The sequence below is a fragment of the Ptychodera flava genome, chromosome 13, assembly GCF_041260155.1.
Source record: "Ptychodera flava strain L36383 chromosome 13, AS_Pfla_20210202, whole genome shotgun sequence".
Taxonomy (NCBI): Eukaryota; Metazoa; Hemichordata; class Enteropneusta; family Ptychoderidae; genus Ptychodera; species Ptychodera flava.
In genome coordinates, this window is record NC_091940.1 from 15,496,978 (window position 1) to 15,519,966 (window position 22,989).

Consider the following 22,989-nt stretch of genomic DNA (forward strand, 5'->3'; position numbering starts at 1 on the left):
TATATATAATTAAATAAATAAATAAACAGATTACTTCAAGTACAAAGTAATGACATCTATTACTTAAGTTTCATGCATCTTGCAATCCTCAGATAGAGTGAAAGGATTACTAGCTCGACACTCTTACATATATGATTCGGACAAACCATTCTATTTGTAGGTGGTGTTAAAATTCGATAAATAATAATAATTATTTTTTTATTATTATTTATTTAGTTCAGGAATCTATACATCCCATATCAAAAATACATATCTTAACTATAATATATATATATATATATATATATATATATATATATATATATATATATATATATATAATATATATATCGCAATAACCATCCTTTTGTTTCGTATATAAAATAATTAGAGGTTCATCGTTTTGTGATCGAAAAATTAATCTGTTATAAAATTGTGATTATATTGAACTGAGCAGTATATCGTTTACTCCGTTAGGTAATCGTATTCTTAATTTTTAATGCATTCCATGGCATTTACAGTCATTGATTATGAATGTACTTATTCATATAATTTTAGTTCCTACCTTTATGCTAAAGCATTTCGTAGACACCATTGCTCGCTTGACTTTTTTCACAAAGAGGAATAACATTTTCTCATATTAAGTGGTTGATCATTCAGAAATGTGCCATAATAATTGCTTTGAGTCTCCTTTGATTAGTTTTATCGACTAAATTACTCATAGGGAGGTAACACAGTAAGATCAGCTACCTCACAGAAACTATAAAATGTATACCAAATTATACCCGAGATGTAATATGCGTGTAGGCCTACCCGGCACGTAATTTTCATACCCAAAACCAAGTTTTTCCAGATATGGGCACCTTATTCAATACATCTTAACGAGATTTAACCGATGTTTGACGTAATTACAAAGGCAGAAATAAGGAACGTGACTTACCATGAATTGTTTCAAGAAAAACATACCGTTTTAGGTGAGTCAAAGACAATAAACGTCATACTTCGAAGAAATTATTTCTTGTGTTTGATATATTTGTGCTTCTGATACTTGCTGGATAATTATCGCTGTAATTTATCGCACTACATGTTTTTGATCTTTGTGATTTCATTCAGATATATCATGGAAAGTTTGGATTGTGTCATATTCTTATCGACTGTATAAATATGTTTACAATATCTTTCATAGGATCTGCGAGAATTCCAGAGCCATAGGCTAATAACAACAACAAAAATCAAAATTTGAAAATAGGCGTTGGCAAAATGGATGTACATTTTTATTCTGAAACATGCCGTCAGTCGACCTTTATGTTTTTTATTACAAATGCTGCTCTTGCTTTGCGTAGCAATATGATATGCACGCGCAGAGGCATCATCATATTACGAAATAAAATGGTGATACCAATCAACTTGGCACACGACTACTTCTTAAAAAAGTTATAGGGACCAGAGCTTTAATTTTTCAAGGCTTTACGAATAATAAGGTTGTTTTACAATGTTGTCGGAAGGACAAATTTATTACACAAAGGTAACAAAATATTTTACGATTGATTAATTTGTTTGCATATGCATCTTTGCTATACAAAGCAGAGCATTTTTCCCTGTGATGATAATCCTCTTAGAGACAAATGGAATTTTATGTTCTCATACATAAACTAATTTTTGTGGGTTAAACATTAATCACTTTTTCGCAGACATGTGGACAAATTTATACACAGAACAACGTCAGTTGGTATGGATTCTTTCGATCTAAAGTTGTTTTAAGAAAGTAATGACACGTATAGTTTTTCATTGTGCCAACATGTACATGCATGCATGGTTTGCCCATACAGAATTGAGTAGAAATATGTAAAAATGTGTTCAGAAAATCATTCACACATTAATAAATATTTGATATGTTAATCACTCGTGCCGTACAATGTTTAAATTTTAGTTATACTACTTCCTCAGAATTAGTTTCATACAGGGCGGAAGTATATCGAGAACAATCTGTTTTTTTAATCAATGGAGAACTATTTTATAGGCATATCGTTGCCGAATTTTTCTATTTATGAGATTAAAAAAGAGAAGCAGAAGTTTTAATATCTTATGACGTGTCATAGGCATTTACTGGCACATTCCCGATGTGTAAAGTAATTTGTTGTTTTTTTGACTTATCAGTTTCAGACATTATTGAAATCAGAACGCCTTCAGCAATTGCGAATGTTAATGTTTTTAAAGCCAATTAACGCAAGGCATAATAAGATTTGCTTGTTCATAAGACAAGGTGATTACGTGTTTTGCTATCATGAGAAACAAAAAATGAAATATGCAACCTGTCACCGCCTCTACGGGTTGAAGGTATGTCATAGTTCGGAGGGTTCGACTTTGAAGGAATTCACTAGCTTTACGGGAGGTACTTGTACTTGAATTTTCTTTCATAGTAGTTGTTAGGGGTACTTGAAAAAATCACAGAACAATTTCAAGATTCCCACTCCAGAGGTGTTTGTTGAAGCTGCCTAATCCAATGACATGCGCAGTAAACCGCATTGGCCACGTCTACCTGGTCTAGGCGATATACCTGTGAAGCAAAGCTCCACTTCACGAGAATTCAAGCTTTGATCGATGGCGAGAAAGAGAAAATAGAATATGCAGAACAGCAGCCATGATCACCTTTATTCAAGTGACATTTATTTTATCGGTCGCAGTAGGTATGTACTTTAAGCATGGTATTGTTGTGTTTTACTGTTAAGTTTTAAGTAAAGTTTAAAGCACTGAGCATTTTTCAACGTAGTGTGTTCCCATGGAGTCATTACAAGTCATACTCTAAGTAATCGATGAAACGAGACGAGTGATAGTTCTTGTTCACATAACGCACACGAGGCAGGGCAAATATTATAATACTGCAGTGAATGTGAATCACTTGTCACTCAAATAAATCTCGTTGTTTGAGAAATGCATGGAGCACGTTAAAGAGTGGAATTACGAGTGAATTGCATGTATTCTGAGGGAATGACCTCGACCATATTTCTTTGTCCCAGTCATAATAATAAGTGAAACATAAGTGAAAGTACCATGCAGCATCTAGGATAAGCTACAATAAGACTGCTGATGGAAGCCAGTGGTGTCGTAACGAAAGTTGACAGTCCAACTGGATGGTTCAGCAGTCTTGTAGTCGTTGAAAAGAAAGACGGATCTCTGAGAGTTTGTCTAGACCCTAGAGACCTGAACAAGGCCATCAAGAGACATTATTTCCCCATTCCAATCCAAGAGGAGATTTCAACCAAGCTAAACTGAATGACAATCTTCTCCATACTTGACATGAAAGATGGCTACTGGCACATCAAGCTTGACGAAGACAGTTCATACCTCTGTACATTTAACGCACCATTTGGCCGATACCGTTTTAAGATTGCATAGATTATTAAGAAAAATTATCAATATACACAGCTTCTGCCCCGTTACAAGTCCTTCTTGTTGTTTATCTTAAGAAAATTTAAACATGAAATGCGACAAAATGGTTCTAAATTTTGTTTAATATGTTACTTACATTAGAACCATTGGATGAGATAGAGATGTTATTCATTTTTAATTGAATTACCTACCAAACTATGGAACATGAAAATGTCAAAATAATTGGTAACCAAAATATTTTGACATCCCCATTAGAAACAGAACATAACTTTCAAGTCGCCCCTCAGCCCCAGAATTTTCGAACTCCCTGAATTACCCGAGCCCCCTCACCAGTATTTGTGAATGCAGCCTAACTCCTAGTAACATACGATTATGATATGAAGAATGCAGCCTAACTCCTAGTATCTCATATGATTTTCACTAAAATTGGATGAGATAACTGATATACAGGGCAGATAATTAACGTTTGTATAATCCTCTGTAGTCCTCTAATGTGTGATTTTCATAAAAGAGGTCAATATGTTGACCTTGCGATAGCGCGGATTATATTGATATCAGGCTAAGCTAAACTATAATAAACGAATTAGTCCAGAGTCACTGGTCTTGTCATGATGACTTCTGTGTGATTTTCGTGAAGAATCTTATCAACATATATCATTTTTCCGAAAATTTCCTTGTTCACTTTTTTCATTCCACTTTGTCAGGGTCAAATTCAACGTCATATGATTACTATTAATTTAGCATTGTAGTACCATAAATTCAAAAGGATCATTGACTAAACTCTTATATATGAATTGTTAAGGTGTTAGACAATATCAGAGATGGCTTACAATTAATGATACTTTTAAACTTTGCGGGGGGTATTATTGTATGTGTATTTCCCACCAAACCGTTGGTACCTATTTGTATACACCTACACGGGTTACTATGTATTACATTTATATTATATAGGTGCACGTATGCTTTATGTAATACTGGAACGGATGGTTTGTAACCCGCACTTCACTTGGCACCTATATAAGGGAGAAATTGTATTTTTCTCATTTCCTGCATTTCAATGTGAACCACCCATAGTGTTACTCTTACTATGCAGATTATCGTAAAGCTCTGGGTGACGTTATGTAGATTGAAAAATACAGACTTTCGCAATATTTTATCAGTCTGGACTGAATTGCTACGCAGCCAACAGTGTGTTCTGTGATTTCATTTAGTCACTGTTTTCATCGTTTTTCTCTTTACACCTCTTCAAAATAAATATATTGGATTAGAGACTTGATGTAAAATCAGATCTTTTAGAGGCTAATATTTTCACTGAAAAACAGTTCTCTATTCTGAGAAATACGTACCTTCTTTAAACTTCAAAATACCATTCGTAATACTTGACTAACTAACTAATTAGGTTAGTGCTCGTCAAAAACCGTAGTTGTCCTGACATAAAGGTAACTCCCTCCCCTTGATCTAGTACAATGTCCTTCCTACCTATGAAATTTTCGAAAGTTGTGTACATCTGTGTTCACCTGATTTACGTAATTCAAAATCGACGGTAGCATGGATCGAATGGATATGTGAAGTTGTCTTCTCAGTATCGTATCTCGATGCGATATCACCAGAAATATTCATGTACTTATATTAATGCATGAATTCTTTTCCTTTAAAATTTTCAAAAAAACCCCCATTATTATCACATTTATCACATTACGATTCGGCGATGAAAATTTGTAGTATGTTCAATTATATAGAGAGGATTATTTGTTGCTGACCAGTTTATGAATTAACACGATGATATATTTATCAAAAGCACTGACAAAAACTTCTGAGTCAGCATTGTTGCCTGTTTGTAAAGAGAGTAATACTTTTGGCATTCTACCTTGTAACCTGGCCTTATGACACCACTTTTTGATTATGATTTTCAAATAAACTTCTCATTCCAAGTATTTTATTGAAATTCCATGTAAATGACAATATTGCAAGCTTGTATTCTTGGATTTCTCCACGCAAACCAAAGGAATTTATAGCTAATACTGCACTCTCCATGGGTAAATAGGGCATATAGCACTGTGAACCCATCAATCGGAATTATGAAATTAAAGAAAATTATTAGTGGTCTGATAAGAATGTGGAATTTACTAAGGGGTGGACCATTTGATATCCAGGGGGGGGGGGGGCTTGGAAGATTGTGGAGAGCCATTATTTTTTTTCCCACGTGCTTCACCATGAATTATTTTTTTTCTACAGGGCATATGCTGGCAACTTTTTTTTCACTTTCCTTCTTCGAGATATATTTTTTGTACCAAATTTCGGTGCAATGTTTGTTTGCTTGGTTTTTCCCACCCAGTAACAAGATGCTGTTCTATTGCACACAGACTATATTCAAGAAACTAAATAAAGATATGTAAATACATGTACATTTTTGATTCACTTTACAAAAACATATTTGTAAAATCATGTACATTTATGGCATTTAGTTGTCAGTGTTGTCTTTACATTGAAAGTAGCCGGGTAATTTAAGAAAGTAGACGAGTGGACTGCGAGGGAGCGAAGCGACTGAGCGGCGGCGAGTGAGTGTAGCGAATGAGGGGGGAGAGCGCGAGAGGGGGGTGTCCCCCCCTCTCGCAAGGCGAAAAATGAAATTTTGGAGTGGAAATGGTGTTCTCTGGTGGCACCTGAGGTGACATTTAGCTGAGACTGAAACAGTACTTTTGTTGTGTGTCTTAGACGTGGCTCACATACAACAAAACAAATAAACATGATTTTGTTTTGTTTGTATTATTTATGACACACTTATGGTTTTATTTGCAGTGAAGATGTAACATTTAATCTTAAATCACCCGCTGTCTGCTCATTTCATGCCCATTTCCCATTCTTCATTACCACATAGTAGTTTACCCAAAACCATCAAACTCATTCGCTTTTGTTAAGAAAAAACATTGGTAAGATAATTCACTGTAACAGTGTTCGCATTACGAATAAAACATGCGTATATAGAAAACTCATAACAATGAAAAAATGTGTAGAGAGTCGATACAATGCGTAATAATATTACGCATTGGATTGAGTCTCTACGCATTTTGTCATTGTTATGAGTTTTCTATACGCAAACGATAATAGTAAAATGTTTGCAGGCTGTCTCTCTTCTTGTGGTATTTTGACAAAATCCATACATTCAGATTTACACATTTCTGGAAAACACTGGTGAGCAATTTCAATTTCAGCATACTTCCTCTAATCAGAAGGTCATGTATACTGTACAATTGTTCATATTCAGTTATTGTTCCTCAAGCTTGAAATGGTTTATGCTTTATAAAACTCCAGAGCTACTGCTTGATTTTTTTTTATTGATGCTGCAGTGTGCATCGAACAATTGCCAAGATTTTTTTTTCCGAGTCGCAATGGTCCATAATTGTTTTTCCATCAGCCACTTATAGCCAGATTTTTTTTTTCGAGCAACTCCACCTGTCATCTTTTTTTCCCCCAAATCTTCCAAGCCCCCCAGGATATCAAATGGTCCACCCCTAAAATCTGCCTGTCACAATGAACCAGAATCGGTTTTCCTTATTGCCACTAAAGATGCAGTACTACAGATAGTTGTTGAGGAAAAGGAAAATGTAAGAATATTGTTTAAAGCCTTCAACATTATTTGGAAAGCATGAGGCTCACTTTTGTTTTTGGTTGGTTCCAGTGGGTCCACCAATTTCAAAAGATTACAAATGCCTTATGGACAATTTGAACATCAAACAATAGAGGTTGGGATCGGGAAAAATTGGAAATGAAATTTTTATAAAGAAAAAGAATTCAAATATTTGACTGTGTTAGGTAAATTTTAAATTTGTGGTGCGGTCATTTTTCAAATATTTAATTGTTATTGATTTGACTGTTGAAATTTGTGCTTCATTTAATAGGTTATTGCCATTGTGTTTTCGAGTTGGAAACAGATGGTGAACATATCGGCGTAGAAGGTGGATTTGTGACTTTAGAATGTACTTACGGAAACCGAACACAAAGTTACATCGATCCAATAGCAATCATTTGGTATAGACAAGGCGAGGGCAGTCTCTCTAACGTGCAAGTACTAATTTCAAGCAGAGGCCATGGTACTACGATTATTGATGATCTGTATAGAGGAAGAGTTCGTTTGAAAGGAAATGATGCATCAATATATATAAAAAACTTGAGAATAAGTGACAGCGGCACGTACAGATGTATTGTTCATTTCCTACCTCCTCTCCCATCTGCAATGGTTGAAACTCAACTGTCTGTACTGGGTAAGTCACTGACTTTATCAATTGGGTTTGACAACACTGGCATTTAGAATTATTCTATATGATTAAATGACTTATTTATTGCACAGCATAAGACAACCAATAACAAAAAACAGCAATATCGTGTATGGATTACACAGAAATTGTCGAAGGTTTAATTTCCACCGAGGTCAAAATTTACAAAAGACCGGCAGGTGAAAGGAAAATACAATCACCATACAGATAATGAAACAACAACCAGTAAAGAGATATAATAATACTCAGAAACAAACATTAAAAAGACAGAAGAGAACTAGGAAGAGTCATGACATTAACATTTAAATAAAATCCCTCTCGTAACTATGCGCAAAGGGATCTTGCAAGTACCTTTTAGTCTTTTGTTCAACATCACATTTAAACTACATTGCTGATGTTACGTGGAAGACTGTTCCACAACTGTGAAGCTTAATACTGAGAATTTCATTGCAATAATTTAGCTGCTCCTGGGGTTAAAACAGAATTATTGCCAAGCCTTATGTTATGATTGTGTACATTTTCTTGTAACAGCATAAGATATGATGGAGCTTGATCCCTTATTGTTTTATGCATTGGATTCAGCGCTGCTTGTACATAAATAAAAAAACGAATGAAAATTCTGACCAAATTAATTTTAATTAATTTTCACCCTTAAACGTTTGCGTACTATTGCAATGAAAAGTTTGATCTTATAAATGTAATTCAGTGAAAAGTTGTGTAAGACTTGCTATCTGAAACATGTTTAGCCCTTCGTACGTCATCTAGATCTGCATAACATCTATCTGCTGTACGACTAAGGAGGTGCGCGCCTCGAAGTTAAAAGATCTTGGCCAAACTTTCCCCAAGGAAATTTTAAATCACTATCTTTCAAATCAAGAATAACAATCGGAGGTAATTGTGTAAAATATGGTGCCATTGAACCACTTGACCTTATTACTCTATGAAGAAAAATTACATTTTCGACTCTCACAAAAATAAGAAGGGAAACGTTTACTCATTCCAACTGCTTAAAAAAAGCCTACAAAAGCGGTAGATCGAAAAATATTAGAAGATTTTCAGATTCCGAATATCAGTCTAATTTAATCTTAAAGGGTATTTTGCTATATGAGCGTCGCAGCAATGTCATGTACCTTTGTTGTGGTAATGTTTTTCTTTTTAGTACCAGTGAAATCAAGACCAACGATCAGTGGCACAAACCACGGTGGAACCATTACCCTAACGAATGATAAGCAAGCAACCTTGAATTGTGAAGTGTTTGGTACACTTCCATCAGCTACATTTCAATGGACAATGAGGGGTATACCACAAACTCAGAGTGACGAAATATCAACAGAAAACGATGGTCTATTTGATACAACAAGTACCATAACCTACACTCCACATTGGAAAAATGACCAAGGACAGAACATTACCTGTATAGCTTCAAACCCCGCAACAATTGCACCATATGCGTCTTCTTTATTCATGGATCTTTTAGGTGAGTCAGAGATTTCATATTTTTGTTGGATCTTGAGTTATCCAACTAGTGTTATCAACTAATATAAAAAGCATGGTGTTTTAACAAATCTAGAGCTACGGAAAGTTTATGCATCACATGAGTTAACTTTGGCTTTAAAGGTATACTGTCACCTGTTCCAACTTTGCCACAGTTACCATGGAAAGAGAAAATCTAACCAATCACAGATTTTAAGTGGGTGTCCGCTTTTTAAAAACAGCGCCCCCACATGGGCATTTTGAATACCAAGGAATGCCCCTTGACCATATATGGGCATATTTAGATTACAGGTGACTGTATACCTTTAACATACTTTGACATGGTGCGACCAAACGTCTGAGGAAAGACGCACCGAGAGTCACGCTTAAACGTGCTACGCGTACATTGCATTTAGTTGCATGGCATTAACTTGACAATTGAAGTTTGTATATCCATCCACACAACCAATAATTCCTCTTACACAAATTTATTTTGGAGTTTATTTTTTCTCTTTGATCAAAACTTTATTTTTAAATTACTACCTTGAAGAAAATCAAAAAAGAAACAAAAGCCATTACGTTACTCAATCGTCAAGCTTAATTTCCCTAAACTTACGTTCATGGGATAAAATCCCTATTATACTTAAAATAAATTTGTTTGACATGATACATCCAAGTTCATAAATATACTCTTTTGCAATCGGAATAATTAAGTTTACATAATTCATCACATTTGCGATAACATCAATTACCAAAACACAATACTTTGGTAGATAAAGTTACTTGAATGAGTTCTACACATATTCATGATAATACCTTCCATGAATTTCAAAAACTTTCTTTACATTCAAAGTAAAGATGTTAAGTTGTAACTTTACTCATGCAAGCATGAACGTTAGACAAAACATTTCCTCTTTTTCCATTAGTAAAGTTTCAAATTATTTACACATATTATGCACGAATCTCAAATATTGTATGCTTTAAACTTATTTTCATCTGTACGTGTATATGCCAAGACCAAACACTTTTTCCAGTTTACCACTAGCTATATTTTGAAATCTTATTCAAGCTTAACGTTCTTGATGAACATGATAATCTGATAACTAAGAACTTATGGAAGTGTTTAGTTTGAAGATTCTCTACTTTTACAACTTTATCTATACGTGTACATAGGATTCCAAAATATTCTTTCAGATGAAAAAACTATGATCATTTTGTAATTAATCAAATTCAAGTTAAAAGAATACCCTGATAGATTTCAGGCATTTTGTCTCTAGAAATCTCAGAATACAGTATTTTTGAACAAAATATTGCGTTGTTGGTTTAAACAACAGCAGTTTTTCCAACATATTGTTTTTTACTGACAATTCTCTTCATCCACATAATCTGAAGACCTCTAAATGAAATACAATCGGTAGTTTTAGTCTAAAGGAGAAAGCTTTCATGAACAGTACAATGTGAAACAATTGCAAGCGACAAAGACTAAGAAGTGGTCGAAAACAAGAAACAGGGCCATGTCAGTGAGCATATACACGGCATAGAAAGCTGCCAAGCCCCAGGGATTAAGATCCGGCAGACCTATAATTAATAATTGTGAGCTTTAATCGCGAAACACATTTTGCAAATAAGCTTGGTTTGAATACCCCTTCATTATTTTTGTGGAAAAGCAGTGCAAGGTTTCTTACATATCACTGAATTGGCTCCGTATTTTCGCACAAATAATTATGTTACCTGGACATCAAGGGTAAAGTTATAGCAAATTTTCCTATGGGATAAATACCTGGAGCAGTGTCTTGGGCCAGATTTCAACAGACCACTATGAATTTATTGAGTCAAATAAATCTGTGTTAGTTCAATGCAAACAAATTCAAGGAGTAATAATTTCATAAGTCAATGCTTGGTCAATGTAATGCGAAATACTACCTGTTTTTCAGTTCCTCCAACATACGTCACCATCAAGGAATACAATAATGGAGATTACTTTAGCGTAAACGAGGGTAAACTCACGTCTTTGGCGTGTACGTCCACTGCAAAACCTGCGCCTTCTCTGGCATGGTTCATTGATAATGTCCAACATAATGCTCCAAGTACAACTCCAGAACCAAACTCAGAGGATGCTGAATTGTTTGACGTATCAAGTACCTTGTCTTTTACACCACAATGGAGTAATCACCTTAACTGGCTTAAGTGTATCGCAAATGGAAATGTGTTCAGCCAAGTAACACAAGACGTACTGGGTAAGATATTGACTTCAATTATTTAAAAATTAAAAGTACTTTCTGTTTGGTGCAGACGTATTACTGAGCTATTACCGGAGAATCAAAAAGTTTTAAACACAAATGTCTGATTTTCATTGTGTAAAGCTGACGGAGTGCGAAAATGTGTAGCTGCAATATTCAAACAATTCATTTGTGCCGCTCTTCAGTGATGGTTTTTATTTATTAACCTTTTCCAGTTCCTGCAAAGTATGTTCTGATATCCGATGAAAATAAAAATGACGGATATGCCACCAATGACAACGTCATCGTCGTAGACAATCTTCAGCATACATTGACATGTGGGACGGCAGGAACAAAACCAATTGCTACCATTGACTGGAAGTCTGTAGGAATACCAGTACAGATAGGAGAAACCACATCTTCAGTGAATAGTACTGACCAAAGACTATATGATACGACACGTACAATACGATTAACTCCCAGCTGGTCTCACCATGGGAAAACTGTATCTTGTGGAGGTGAAAACGCAGCTAATACCGAAGAAGTCAGTACATACATTAGGTTGGATGTCCAAGGTTAGTGAATGGCCATGCTAGAATGGGAATGTTGCACATTGGTAATTGGTGTGATATTACTTTCGAATATATTTTATCAACTTCATCATCTATCTTCCATGGAAAACTAATAGTTATTTCATTATAAGGTAAATAAAACCAACAGTTCAAAGCTGTCTAAAAATTCATGTAGCACTGAAAATAATAGTAATCTGTTTATTTCTACCAAGCTTGTTGTTTGTCTAATCACAGTGATTATCCACACAACTGTTCAGAAATCTTTGAGGGAAACCTAGATGCATATGTTTGAACGTGATGCATGAATTAGACATCAAATCAGGTCCAATATCGTTATCATTCAAGGTAACTAAGAAATTTACCAGGTCCAAGGAACATATTGAAAATGACAAAGGCAATGGGGTCATCTTGAACCACAAAATAGTGGTGGTACCAGGTGTCCGGAATGGGTAAGTGTACCCTGCCAGCCAGCGGCACCCGTCAAGATGCAAGGATGGAAAGCAAAACATTATATTTCATTAAAGATACATGGACAAGTATGTGAAACTTTGTTCTTGAACAACATGTTCACATCTTATGAAAGTCACGTCTCCCTATTTATGGACGCATTTCTCCTACACACAGTTTCTCCGAGTGCAAGCATATTACAGAAGCCCCCAACAGGAGCTTTACAAGTCACTGATGGTAGGCAAATCATAGTGATGTGCAAAGCTGTTGGAGCGAGACCAGCATCATCTATTCAGTGGACCCTCGATGGTCGGTCTCTTAGCAGTGCAAAGAGTGTGACAGAGAATATAGAAGACAGACGACTTCAAGACACAAAAAGTATAATCTTTTTGACCCCCTTTTATAAACTAGATCAAAATAAGACTTTGACATGTGAAGCGTCAAACTATGCCACAGATAAGAAGTCAGAAACAATTACTGACAAAGCTAATCTGGATATTTCTGGTAAGTATGGCTGGGCTGTAAAATGTAAAGTACATTTGACTTAAGAAATAATTTTGGTTTGTGCAAAATGAATATCGATCAATCTCAGACTAACAAGCGATTAAACAACGTCAACGCTAGGAAATTAAGGAAGACACTTAGTTCCATTGTTTTTCTCGAAGGTTAAATGTTTCAATTGTTCAAAAAAATGGAAGACGAGGACCAGGAACAAAACTGTTAAAAGTTTCGATGTCTGTATAGCAAATGATTATGGATTTCGAAAGCACATCAGTGTCCTATCGCCTTTGAAATCCGTGGTTTAACTGTCGAACAGTTTTTTTCTTATTATAAACCCATTAAGATGGAATATTCATGTTGCCTCACTTCTCAAAAAAATGATGCCTCCTTCAAATGAAAAACATTATTATTGGTCGAAGTGCTCTAAACCGCTAACTAAAGAGCGTCCTCACTTTTTCTAGAACTATTTAGTATGGTAACACTACATGGCAGGAAAAATACAGCCTTCAAAATAATCCACAGTACTTCCAATCTGATTGGATGCGACATTATATCGAATAATTAACTTCATAAAATTTATGCAAGTCGCCTAAAAGGCAGAGATTACAGAAAAATAGCAAGCTTTTCTCATCCAGCACGAACACAAAAAATATAGAGCAGTTAAAAACTGCAGCATTTCTCGGTACAACTGTCTTTGAAAGCTTTATCTTTCTTGTCTTGTAGTTTGTCTAGCTTTGTTTATTTTAAGTGTTTGTGATTTGATTTTTAGACGTGTATCGGTTTTTGTATGTACATTTCCAGCAATATCCAGACATATTCCTCTCGATTTGCATTTTTATTGTTCCTTGTTTCATTACAGAAGTTCTATTACTAAATATATGTAGGAAAAACCAAGAGATAATGATATTCAATGATTCTCTGCATCTTCCAATCCACCAAACCCTTGATCGAACTGACAACAGTCATTAACTGAGTTAAACTTTTGTCATCAGATCATTTTCCGAAGTTCAGGGTTACATCATAGAAATTAGAAAAGGGGTCACAGCCAAAACAAAGCCAGGGTTAAGCGTGCAGCATCCCAATATCTCTCAATACCGAAGGTTTCTTAGACAAACAATAGTAGCTTGCAACACCTTAATCCACTGTAAATGTTAACAACACTGTAATTCAACTTGTGTTGAAAAGTGACCCGATGTTTCCCTCGCCAAGGTTGTTTAATGACCATTGCGCTATATTATTTTCAATCATACCACTCTTTTCTTAAGTGACACTACTTCCACACATTTCCATTTTTTAATAAGTTAGTAAACATCCATTTCAAAAATATATTATTGTATCTCTTTGCAATATAAAGTAAAAACTACATATTGATGGCCACAATTTTGTGTTTCTTTGCTGTTTCTAGCAAAACGTACGAAGTCAAATCTTGCAAGTATGAAAGTTTTATTCCACCTACATTTTTCCTGCAGTTCCGTATGAACACTTAACGTTTGAAGCCTTTAACGATGGTGACAATATAACTATAAAAGCTGGAATTGCTACGACAGTTATCTGTAAAGCGCACAAATCTCACCCTGCAACCAGCATCAAGTGGTACATGGCAGAGGAAGATATTACCAATAATGCAACTGATGTCATCAGGTGGAACGGGGATGGTCGAAAAACAACGATAAGTAGCCTTGTTCTGACACCAAACAAAGACCTCTTGGGAAAAAGAGTTTACTGTGAAGGCATTCATGCTGCACAGATAACACCGGTGAAAATATCATTACTTGTATTTATACAGTGTAAGTAATTCTATTTGTCAGCACATTTAGCAGAAATACGCCTTATCAATCGACCTGTAGTGCACCTGCATGCAACAAAGGAGTTTTTGATCAGCTGACAACAGTGCATACAGGACGAAAGGGCGTAGAAAACCTTGCATTATGTTTGATTAAAATACGACTCAGTCTCTGATAGAGGTAGGTGTCTGTATGTTTTTAAATGTAAGATATACCGACCTTATGGAATGTGACTAGGTCACTAAGTCGATGTTTTGTTGCAAATCACTAAAGGGTCACGGCGAATTTTAACATGGATGAATCAGGAGCATATTGCGATCCGTTACCTTCAGAACGAGACCCTACCCGGATATATGTAACGTTGTCGTTTTTACCTCTATCAGGGTAATTATGTTACCAAAATTCCACTCCTGTATGTATATTTACTGTAACATCTCATCATTATTCTTTCTCAAATATGGAGCATGAGTTAACAACTATTATCACGGCGTATGTCATTCCTGTATCTTTGCAGTTTTCGCGATATTATTATTGAAATGCATGTCCTTCTCACTTTTCCTTCCATTTCTAGTGTAGATCAAGGTAATTTATAAAAACTTCTTCATTTCGTCTACTGCAGCAGGAAAACAAAACAGTAATGTTGGTGTGATAGCGGGTTCAACGTCGACAGCTCTTTTGGTGGCTGTCTTTGTCATCATGTTGCTAATACTATCGAGGAAAGGTATGCTCCGAAGAATAATACACAGAGAAAGCGAGACTGAATTAGATTATGCGGATAGTGCCCAAGGTAATACAGACTTCATAAAGACGAAATCGTAATGGCGTGCAACAAATTCATTTTGTCATGCAGCATTTTGCGTGAAATTCTCATGCAAAATTAGAACTTGTTTCTCAGACCGGGAGACAGACGGACAGGCAAACAAAGACAGGACTCCTCTCTGATTCCGCTTGTTTATACAAACTCTTAAAAATGTCCTTACAGAAACGGGCCACCCAGTTCAAGCTACGCATGAAGAAACCTTCAATGAGACTCTTAAGGCGAAACAAACAACAACAGGTCATCGGGACAAACAGGTAACCCATTTATGACTGCTTTCACTTTTTGATTAGTGACAAGCTGTCATTTTATTCGAAAGCGATTCATTCTTTTCGTAATAAAACATATGTTTAAGTCATCAACGGACATCCAAAAAAATTGAAACCAGTTACAGCCTTACACTGGTCCGTGTCCAACGGAAAACGGTACTTTCTCCCTATTGGCTAGCCTTAAATTTGGTATGGACAAAATTAATGAAATATGTCAATCTTAAACAAAACATGCCCTTTAATGCCAAAGCAGCTTATTGCACTTGCTTAGTTCAGCGTAAATAGGTCAAAGGTCGGAAAAGGTCATTAAAAAATTCTTGGGAAAATTTTGTACCCAACTTCTTAATATTGAACACATATTAAACCTCTGACATGTGTGGTTGTCAGGTTACATGAAGGTCAAAGATCATCCGAGGTCATCTGAAAAATTGGGCAACAGGTTTGGTCCCATAATGGTCAATGTCTTATCCAAACAAATTTTCGAGCCTTTGCAGTTACTGTTATGAGTATAAGTAGGTTAAAGATCATCCAGGGCCGTCTAAAATCTTTGGGGTAAAAGTGTAGTCACATACGTATCAGTATCCTACAAAAAACAAAACTGTAGCGCATGTGGTTGCCGAGATAAGTTAGAGTCGGTCAAACGTTATCATTAGTGAAATTTGTTGAAATGTTTGATATCATACTAGTCAAGTAAAGGTCGAATCGTGTGTTCAAGTTGCATTTGGAGATTGTTTTCAAATGTTATTTCATGATTATCATATGTATTTTTCTCTAACACCAATATCGCTGTCACGCCGCATAATTGACTGAAATGCCTTTTGCATTATTGCATGTGATGGAGCATGCCAATTATAAAAGAGACATGCCTTTTAATGCCAAAGCAGCTTGTTGTAGTTGCTGAGTTCCGCGCAAATAGGTCAAAGGTCGCAATGATGATATGACAAATATTTCGGCTAAGTTTGTGAGATATAGAATTCATGTAGATTAAATTGATGTTTTCCATAATTCCAATAGTCTGCTAAAGTCACTTGAACGCTCTCAATTTTATATGCAAACATCTAAGAGCACAGGGCCTGTATCGCACACACCAAATTTCGACCATATGGGCCCTGTTGTTCTTAAAAGGAAGCCATTTTAAGATTTTCGGGAAAATCTAACCTAAGTCATGACGAATATTTTGACAGTAGTAAATTAGGCCCTGATGTACATTTTCACATACACATTCATATACGTACGCATACATATTCTAACAAACATTTAAGTACATGCGAAATCGAAATAATCACTTAATTCCCCTCCATTTACGTTCTACACAATAAAGTCCTCTCGGCTTCATTCTCTCTCTAGGCGCACTTGGACTTCAGCAATCACCAAAAGAATCTTGCCGTAAATTAGAAGCACCTAGTATATATTTGATTCACGTATCAAGATGTCTCGGAATATATCTCTTCAATTGATTCTAAAGGGTAATACACAATAAGTTTATAGGGACACGAATATATAAGATAATTCAGATGTATATATGTAATTGCAATTTAATATTGAAAGTTTCACAGAACAATGTCATGTTTCGTTATAACTATCCTTTTGTTTGATCACACCTTTGGCATTTTTACTCATATAAAATAATTATGAGCTCATCGTTTCATGATCAAATAGATTGGGATGTGTTCAACTGAGCAGTGTAGTATTTGCTGAGTCAGATCAGCACATAAGTTCACCCTATTCTTGATTTTTAATGCATTTTGTAGTATTTAGATTCATTCACTGTGAACGTACTTGAGCATTGCACACCAATTCTATGCTTGCATTGTTGGAAGCCTTAGTTTAGTTCACATACTTACACGTCAAATACACTTCGTATACGCAAGAAAGACGCAATTGACCGTTAGATAGATTTTTCCTTATTAAATGGTTGATTAGTTATAAATTTGACATAATAACTGTTTGAAGCTCCTTTTATTGGTTTCATCGAGTAAATTACTCAGAAGAGGTGACATACTCAAATCAGCTACCTCACAGTAACTTAAAATGTATGCTTAATGTGTACCCAAGATGTAATATACATTCACCAGACATGTAATATACATGTATCGAAATATCAAATTTGTTCCAGTAACGTGCATTTTTCCAATGTGTCATAACGGAATACAACCAATGTGCCATGTAATGATAAATATAGATATAAAGAATGTGGCTTCGCTAAAAATGTAATATAGAAATGAACATTCATTTGAAGGTGAGATAAAAGTTATCTGGATGTTACCAGGCAAACTCTTGCATAATATGAGGTTATTGCTCAATATCACATGTGAGTAGAGCTGCGTTACTACCAGTGACGTCATGGGCAGCATCACACACGAGCAGCAGACGAGTGTATAACGCGGACCATGACGGTACGAGTCGTAAAGCAGCTGTGCGAACAATTGATATCGAGCGATATTTTTTTATCATATGACAAACTAAGACTTGATTTTAGAAAGCTGATCAATTTTAACACACAGCTGGGAGATGTACAATGTGCACTTTTTTTGCCGATATCTCCTTCCGTACACGTTCGGTTGACCGCGATGATCAAGTGCTTTTTTAAAAGACTAGGGAATGGTTACTGGCAGAATCTTGGATTATTCCGTACTTCTTGCGTTCGTACGGATATTAATGACATTTATATTTAAACATAGCATATTTCTAATTCATCCGTCATGAAATTCAAGAACACGGGGTGATTTTCATCGATGATCTTTGCCTTTTTGTAGCACTTCAAAAAATTGAGAACATTATAAAGAAACAACATTGTCATTGTGCATGCCTAGCACATCGCGCCGTGTGTGTGCATAGAAACTAAGAACGTAATTTCTCAACGAAATAAACGTTGTAAACATATCGGTGACTTATTCATAATTGTTGTGTAAAGTTCAAGTTACTTCATATTAATATATTGGCCACTGCAAATTCAAAATTGTCCGGGTCTTTTATTGCGTGTGTGTTCGAGCGTGGGAAAACCTGCCATAAAATTGCAACAAATTAATGAACGTGAGAACTGGCCTGAAACAACTAAACTCTGCCCGTGATGAACAAAGTACAAATGACAACATTTACAGTCTTGTAAACTCCATGAGCTGGACGACTCAAAGATTATTCTGCGCCGCTTTCTGATAGGACTCGGCGCTGAAACTTTCTGAGTTGGTGCAACCACATTCGCACGACGTTTTAAAAATCACTTGTCTGTAATTTTAATGTTGAAACATGCATTTTAATTATAACTGTGCCAACGGAAATCGTGCGGGCAGCTATTGAGACATACAGTGAACAGTGCCCATGCACAGCTGCGGGTGCTCAGCGTACTTTTAACGTTACTAACTTATACAATCGGCGAATTTTCAAATCACTTGTCTATAATTTTAATGTTGAAAAATGCATTTATTGATAACTGTGCAAACTGAAATCATGCAGGTAGCTTTTGAGACATACTATGGTGTCCAATCCATGCCAAAATTACTACTTTGATTTTACAACTTGACATGCAACTCTGTTTTCTTTTCCACTACTCAACATGCTATTCTACTACTCCGTACCCTATTCAACAACTCTGTATGCTATTCCGTTTTCTATTCCACAACTCTATGCTATTCCGTTTTCTATTCAACAACTCTGTATGCTATTCCGTTTTCTATTCCACAACTCTATGCTATTCCGTTTTCTATTTAGCAACTCTGTATGCTATTCTGAATTCCACTTGACAAGTCAACATTCGATTCTGAATTTCATTTAACAACTCAACATTCTATTCCGAAGTCCATTTCACAACACATCCCATTCTAGACCTAGCTTTGCGGAGCAGGGCAATGTTACTGGCTATCGAATGAGATTCACAATGGCGGACGTGAAATGGTCCCCTCGCACAGAGAGAGAAATGCAAGCTTTGCGTAAGTCTAAAAACGCAGCTTAGCACAATGTGTATGTAAACAAGATGAGCGTGCTCGAAAACTGAGATCGATCACGATTTTGAATTAAAAATCGGCTGTTTTCGGAAAAGTAACTGCGCTACAATAAGCGGTTTTGTCTATGGTGCACGATGGGAGGCTTATCGTGTGCGAGGCTCATGGGAAAGACCAAGATTCACAATGGCGTCTGATACGGATATGGTCCCATTAAGCGTGCTCAAAATAGGAGATCGATCACGATTTTGGATGAAAAATCGATTGTTTTCGGGGGAGAAACTGCGCGTTGCAACCAGTGGTTTTGCCTATGGCAGTCAGCAGGGCTGTGGTGGGAGGCCTTTAGCCCGTAAGGGGTGGACCATTTGATATCCTTGGGGAGTGGAAAATTTTCGAAAAAAAAAGAAACCCCACAAATGTCAATAAAAACCAGATATGAACTGAAAATGCTCACGTGTTTCATTATATATTGCATTTATGTGCAAGTTTGGACCTTTGCTACATGCTTTGCTACATTTAAAGTGTTATGATCAACACAATGAATTTCACCACAGATCAATTCTAAAGGTCATTAAGTATTCAAATATGTAATTAGCTGAAATAGAAATAATTAATTTCTTTGAGTACTGTCATTGTATCACAATATAGCATGTGTAATTACCTTTGGTCAAGTCCTCAAGCTCTATATGCCAAACCGTGAAAGCTTGTTAGCTATTTATGCAAATTATGAATTAGCTGACATGAAAATGCAAAATGACTTTCAATACTGTTATAACCTGGTATAATGATCGATGTACACAGCATGTTTCGCCAAATTTTATCAAGTAAATGCCAGTATATATCCCTAATTTGGAAGGTTCATTAAATATGCATATTGGGAATTGGCTGAAAAAAATGTCAAATGACTTTCAATAATCTTGTATCATAGTATCTTTATGTACATAGCAAGTTTGCCAACTTTGGTCAAGTCAAAACAGATAAATATCGCTAATAAATGCGGGATATCGGACCGCAGGCGGGCGAAGATTGCATTATAAGCGCGCCAACCCAAACTCACTGCATGGACATCACATTTACGAAATCGAAGTCCAAAGTCAACTACGTCATTGTTAGAATAAGAGAGGTTTTCCATCACACGGGAGCATACCACCACAAATTTTGCACAGATGGCGTTGCACTGGCATTGAAAAAGGGTGCATGGGAGCATGGGAACGCGGGCAGTTTCCCTCGCTATGGGTAGGAAATGCATTGAGCAAGACACACTTCCGGGTTCGCAAAAAAACGAGGATCCCATTTACGGGGCGCTCAAATATAACTATTTCTGTGATACATAGCAGAGGCGTATATGTTTGTGATGCTGAGAATAACATCAGTAAATAAATGACGGGTTTTAAAGTTGACGTTTTTTGCGATGAAACAGACTTCTGAAGGTAGCTCGCTTGGGGAACACGTCATCCCGGCCGCTGTCCGCTTTGACCCCAGTAATTCACATGGTTTTTGTCGGCCCCAGGTACCCAAGTCACTTCGACCCCGTCACACTTTTGCCTACATGTCCACGGAGACGATTCAACATGTTCCACAACAAAGCCAAGACAAAAATTGAAAATATCAATAAAATGGCTTCACAAAGGCTGAAATACACGATACTCGATGAAGTATGAAGTTTATGAAATGAAATCAAAATTGACAACACAAGTGTTTGTCTCGGGTAATACCACTTGAAGTAGCTCTGCATGGCAGGGCTGTGTGTTACCGGCGTTACACGGCCTCCCACCACAAGCATGGTACGCTACATGCATAGCCCTACGAGTATGGCGACAGTGTCCGGCTTTGGCTACGCCGGGGGCTACGCCGCCTACCGGAGGTGGGAGGCGGCGTAGCCAAAGCCGGACACTCTCGCCATACTCGTAGGGCTAGCTACATGCACTGCCGCGATGCCGATCGTATGCATTCCAAGGCCTATCCCGGAATTTGTTTCACAAACAACCTCAAAGGAGAGCAAACATACTTCTATGGACAATGACGAACACGTTTCTTGGCGAAGCAAAATCAAAACAGTGCAGAAGTACATGAAGTAGGTCATGGCCTTGGACTCTGTGCACGAACCTGATGGACACTTCAATACCTTTGACCCAAAGTTATTATTCATCAGCACTTCCATGCCATGAGGCTAGGTAGAGAACGTATGTACTCATTTCTGGCGATCGAGCAGCGAGGGAAACAATCAATTACCAAGGATAAAGCTAATTTGCTAAACGATATTTATCTTGAATAGTGAGTTGAATGAGTAATAAATATCATATTTTTAATGTTCAATACGAGGTTGAAACACGGAGGGACCGTGGTTGAAACCAGAGCTATCCAGCTGTAGCCAACCTGGACAAGCACATTTCACAGCGCCCTCAAACAGTCGATTGTTTTCACTTGTCATACGCGGCGTAACAGAAAAATTAAAACTTTCATAACTTCATTAATATCCAAGCCACGCCCACCAAAACCTTTTCAGTTCTAGCCATTTGAATTCTGAAGATGTCTACCAAATTTGACTGAAATACGTTCAGCCGTTTTTGAGAAAATGGACCAACAGACAGACAGACAGACAGACAGACAGACAGACAGACAGACACACAGACAGACAGACAGACAGACATCGCTGCGACATATGCTCACGTGTTCACACGTGAGCAAAAAATCAGCCAAAGAAACTTGACAAAAACAGATGACGCACTTAGGTCAAAAAAAAATTCCATCAAAAGTTATTTTCTGAAACACATTTTTATTTTAGTCTGCACCAGATATACTATGATTTTTGGGCCAAGAGGGAAGGGAAGACATATATTAAAGTACAATGTGTCCTTCCTATAGCTGCATCTGAAGGGTATAATCGTGGCCAGTTTTTGTGTTTCAAGAACACATTCGATCGATTTAGTACCACACATGCGACAACACAGAGAAGTCTGAATCTCCAGGGTTGCTAACGTTGTATGCCCCCGTGCACGGCTGTGGGTGCTCAGCGTACGTTTAACGTTACTAACTTATACAATCAGCGAATTTTCAAATCACTTGTCTATAATTTCAATGTTGAAAAATGCATTTATTGATAACTGTGCAAACTGAAATCGTGCAGGTAGCTTTTGAGACATACTATGGTGTCTAATCCATGCCAAAATTACTACTTTGATTTTACAACTTGACATGCAACTCTGTTTTCTTTTCCACTACTCCACATGCTATTCTACTACTCCGTATCCTATTCAACAACTCTGTATGCTATTCCGTTTTCTCTTCCACAACTCTGTATGCTATTCCGTTTTCTATTCCACAAC